The sequence below is a fragment of the Peromyscus maniculatus genome, chromosome 17 (genome assembly GCF_049852395.1).
Source record: "Peromyscus maniculatus bairdii isolate BWxNUB_F1_BW_parent chromosome 17, HU_Pman_BW_mat_3.1, whole genome shotgun sequence".
NCBI classification, from domain to species: Eukaryota; Metazoa; Chordata; class Mammalia; order Rodentia; family Cricetidae; genus Peromyscus; species Peromyscus maniculatus.
Genome location: NC_134868.1, coordinates 63,360,233 through 63,365,546, shown reverse-complemented (window position 1 = coordinate 63,365,546; position 5,314 = coordinate 63,360,233). Strand labels below are relative to the sequence as shown.

The following is a 5,314-nucleotide window of genomic DNA, read 5'->3' as shown; positions in this document are numbered from 1 at the left end:
TGGTCAAATGAGCCTAAACAAAACAACAGTGATTAAAAAAAAAAAAAAGAAAGAAAACAAAACAAAATAATTTAAAATAAGACATTTTAAAGATTATATTTTAAACTCATAAAATCATTGCCCCTTCCCAGCACTTTTCTCTCCCAGCCTTATGCTATGTCTACTGAACAGTGTTCCTAATTCTCTTGCTTTTCCAACTGTACCCTTTTTGGAAAGAGGAATGAGTGCCTTCTCAACAGTGGCCACAGCACACATGGACCTCTGGTAGGTTCTCACCATCCAACATCTTGCATACTTTCCAGACAGAGTTCTCGTGAAACTTGAGCACTGTATCATTGGCAACCAAGTCTTGTCAGTCTAGACACACTGTAGTACTTGGTTACAATTGAATTTCCATAATAAACTAGAACCTATTCATTCATAACTTTCTCCAAGATTCCCTTCTGGGTTTTAAACTCTCCAGGCTTGGCTTCAGCCAAAAGGTGAATATTTGGAAAGTTTCTGCTAAACTCATTTCATCAGATATTGACTTATATGACTCAAAAATCATTTTCCATATGTCCACAAGAATTATTGCCCAGAAAGAGAAGACCATAAGGAGGCTGACTCTTATAATTTAAAGTTTGAATCTGAGTATTCCTCTGAGATACAAACTCCATCACTGGAATGAAAGATTCAAATTCAAAACCAAAATGTGCTCATATCCATGCATATTCAACTAAAGCATAAACATGTGTGCCCACCACACAGGATCTTTTACTGTTTTGGATATCTCCAGATACAAACTTACCATGGTATTTATTTTGTTTTGAGAAAATTATAGAACTACAAACTAACCTATTATGAGGCTCCTAGTTTTAAAATCTCAATGCCTGTGGTCATTTTAAGCTTTGTTTTCTTATCATGATGGCATTTTCCAACAGCACTCAAGGCCCAACACAAACCTGCCACTGAACCTCTGGAGAAGTGACTTGAAAAACTCTAGGCCTATAGGCTGAAGATGGATGCTTAAACGTTACAGAGGAATTTCAGATGACTGTCCAGGCAGCCAACTGTCTCTGTCATTCTAGATTTTCGAAAGTTGCTTACAATGCTTTTCCTGTTTACTGACATAATATTATATCCTTCTGGGGTTTTTGTTGGAGTTAAAGACTAGATAGTTATAATGATCATTTTCCTTGGTTATGATAAAAGATAAATTAGATATGAAAATTTAGACTCACAGAAATATAGATGATAGAGGTATTTTTTTCATTTTGCCAAGTACAAATAGATTAGATATTGTAACTGTAATTCATGGTTGATAACTGTTTGTTATATGTAATTTTACTATGTTTAAGTTAAAACCTTTCTTTTTGACTAGACAGAAAAGGAGAAGTTTTGTGGGATGTCTTTCTGTATGCTCTGAATATGTGTTGCTCTGATTAGTTGATTAATAAAGCTGGCCAATGGTGAGGCAGAATAAGTTTAGGCAGTACATTCCAACTGGAGAGAGAGGAAGAGGAAAGGAGAGGCAGAAGAGACACTGGGAACCACAAGAGACCTGCCAGAGACCATACAGTTCATAATGAATATAAGCCTCTGAGTGATTATTATTATTATTATTATTATTTTTTTTTTTTTTTTTTTTTTTTTTTTTGGTTTTTCAAGACAGGGTTTCTCTGTGTAGCTTTGCGCCTTTCCTGGAACTCACTAGGTAGACCAGGCTGGCCTCGAACTCACAAAGATCCGCCTGCCTCTGCCTCCCGAGTGCTGGGATTAAAGGCGTGTGCCACCACCGCCCGGCGAGTGATTATTTTATAAGCAGCTGTAGGACTCCAAACAGAAGAGATTTGTCCCTACCACAGGTTGGGTAGGACACGTAGAAACATCCGACTACAGTGTCTTCTGTGTTATGCTAGTGCACACAATCACTCAGCCTTTATGTGCATAAATCTGTATGCTTATGTGTAAACAATATGGGTGAAATAATAAAATTTGAGTCAGATGTCTTCTTTCTGCCCACTTCCCTTCTCACAGTCTTTTTTTTTTTTTAATGGAACATTTCCTACTTTATTTCAATACAATTTTCAACATACAGTCTACTATGTTTCCAAGGTATTTGAAGACTTAAAACAAAATTTCTATAGACTACTTGCAAACAGTAAATTTTAAGTAAAATGTTTACATTCTTATTTGAAAACAAAAATCAGCTTTAAAAAAAATGTGTGTCAAGTTCTGCTCTCTGTTGCAATCTTCAGACTATTCCTTTTCTTCTTTGCATCTGTCCTTCTTCTCTTCATTATTTTCCATGGTCTCCTCTTCATCTTCAACAATCCCATCCTCTTGGTATTTGTCATGAGTCCATTTTGGACTGCTACCTGATTTTTTGAAATTAAAGCGCCCTCTGCCGCGTTGAAAAGTACCACGACCTCTTCCTCTTTTGGCCCAATAATCCACACCATCATCTCTGTCATCTGAAAGGTTCCTCGAGGTCTGCTAACTCCTGCAAATCCCGAGTAGTCTTTCATCTCATGGTGAGTTTTAAACTCTTCTTCTCTTTCTTTCTTACTCTCTTTTTCTTCTCGAGAACTGGGTGAGGAAGGGGATGCTGAAGAGGATGATGATCGAGAATGGTCTTGCTCTCTACCTTTATGTTAGCTGTCATCTTTGTAAGATTTGTATTCCTTGTAATCTTTTTGGAGATTTTTCTTGCTTTCTTGATCCACTAGATTCTCTGGAGCCCTTGGAATCACCCCGTTCTTTACTTCTTTCTTTACGGCGACGGTCAATGTCATGCCGAAGATCAGCTGAATCACACCTTAATTTTTTATCTCCCTTCTGATTTTCTTCTTTAAAAACTCTCTCCTCCCCTGCTAAACGGGTATGCTTCCTCAGAGCACTTTGAGAGATGTCAATCCTCCTGTGGATCTCAGGACTCTTCTGCCGGCTACTGTGCTCTTCAGTAGCTTTCTGGTATGAAGTGAACCGCTCGTTTAGGGTCACTGCAGGTGACTTGAAGTATTGCTCTTTAACATGATGAACCAAGGATACAATGTGTTGTATAAATGACTCTGAAGTGCTTTTGCTGGCCTGAGGCAACTTAATGTGGTCAAAGATGGATCGGAATTCTTGCTCCTTCTTGACAGAATGGACAAGCGTACTAGCAAGTAGCCTGTCTTTAGTCAAGGATGCTGGCCTGTTAGAATCATCAGGAGGAACAGGTGCCATTTTAAGTTTGACTTTGGGATGATGAGAGTCACTGGCTATCATTTTGATCCTAAGCGGGCTCTCCTCTCTGAAGATAGACTTTTCTCGGGTCTCTAGATTCTTGTGTAGAGGGGGACTGTACTCAAAGAGGTCTTTGAGCTTTTCAGACTTTACCTGCTCAGGTGACTGTGTTTCTTTACTGTTATTCCTTCAGAACCTTTGTCCTCTTCCTTGTGCTTATCTTTTGCAGTGCTAGGCCTTTCCACTAGGTATCCAGTCTCTTTCAGTTTGTAACTTTTGTCTTCTCTAAATCCATCACTTTCTCTATTGCCTTTCAGTGAAACTTTGGACTTGTACTTGGGTCCTTCCTCCTCAGTATTCCGATGAGATGAAGTAGCAAAACTTTTCCCCTGATCTGCCAGGACCGATTTCCTAAACTGTCTATAATCCTCTGCCTCCTCTGTGTCATCCCCTTCGGAATCATTGAATTTTTGTTTTCCAGACTCTTTATCACTGAAGTAATCTAGAACTTCCTGGTCTTCCCAATCTCCCTCTCCCCTGCCTTTCTCTGACCCTTTCTCCTTTGGAGCCTCTTTATCCCTGGGGTTACCCCTATCAAGCAGGAACACTCTAGACTCTTCATCTGTGAACCTTTTTAAAAACGTTCCTGTCTTTGCTGTTTCCTGATCTCCTCCATCAGGATAGAAAGAGGACCGCCCCCTAGATTCCTCTCTTGGAGCATTCTGTGGTGTGATTGTCTTTGCAGGGCTTCTTTGTGAAGGGATATGATGATTCGGACTATTCTGGGAAGGACTGTATCTACTAGACCCATTTCCAACGGAACCAGATCCAGACCTTTCATGGCTGTGCTGAATGGAATGGGAATGCTGAGAAGGGGTGTTTTTGGCAGAGTGGACTGTACTAAGCATGGGGGCATCTGAACAAGATGAACTCTGACTGGGTGGTGGGGAATAGGTGAAGGACTATGAGGTGATCTCGGACTATTGTCTTAAGCTGAAAGGCCAGGCCAAATATCCCCAGATGTGGCAGATTTATTAAACTCATCAATAGACTCAGATGGATCATGTTCAAATGTATCCTTTGGTTCCTCCTGGGATTTGCTTTTCAAAGGACTCTCTTCTTGGGGTTCCCCTTCAGCTTTTTTGGTTTGTTTTTCCTGAGACCCTCGTCTTTTAGAGACAGGAGATTTGCTATATGGGGACAAAAAACGAGATGATGATGACCTTGGAGACTTAGAGGATCTGTATGACCGACGAGATCTGCTTCGGGATCTTTGAGAAGAAACGGATCTTCTTTTTGGACTCCTGGAATGTGACTGACCTCATCTAGGACTCCTAGAATGCCTTCTATTCCAGACAGGTCTATAGCCACCTCGATGGTATCTACCACCTCCTCCTTGATAATACCCTCTACCCCTTCCTCTGTACCCATAAGGCCGTCTCATTCCTCTATTATTCCTGTAATCTCGATGATAATCTCTAGAATAAATACGATCTCTACTACGAGACCTTGAATATGTCCTGGAATGAGACCTAGAACTGTATCTCTTCTTTCTAGAATGTGATCTTGATCTTGATCTAGAACTAGATTGTGATCTAGACTTTGATCTTGAAGAATGCGATCTAGAATTGGAGCGGCCCATTTCTTTTCTCCTTGGGCTTTATTTATGCAGGATCCAGAAGTCAGTGATGTCTCTAAGATACTGCCAAGATTCTTCCTGACGCGCTGAAGCACGGGGTTCGGGGCTTTCTCTCCGCGGCGAACTACACAGCGGCCATTTCCCGACTCCAGGAGGAGACGATCCCCTTCTCACAGTCTTGATGCCAATCTTTGGCATCTAATATTTGAGGAACTCCAGGGACTCTATTTCATTGCAGAATAGTAAGTGTACATTAAGTGACAACTCTTCTAACAGTATCTTTGCTTAAAAGTCCATTCACAGTAAAGTAGTAATTCAATATAAAAACCTGTGACATTTGGTGTAAATGTTGGTTATTTATTCAAACTGAATTTAGGGCAAAGCCATTGTCAATTCTTTATTTCACATCCTTGTTCTTAAATTTCTCCATCCTAACAGTAGGAAACAAAGCAGTTTCTATATTTG

The 5,314-nt window shown here is 40.1% G+C and overlaps 1 pseudogene; it reads right to left on the bottom strand.

The window, feature by feature from the left end:
• Positions 1–2,114: 2,114 nt before the first annotated feature.
• On the bottom strand, positions 2,115–5,001 carry LOC143269090 (bcl-2-associated transcription factor 1 pseudogene; annotated as a pseudogene).
• Between the last annotated feature and the right edge of the window lie 313 nt (positions 5,002–5,314).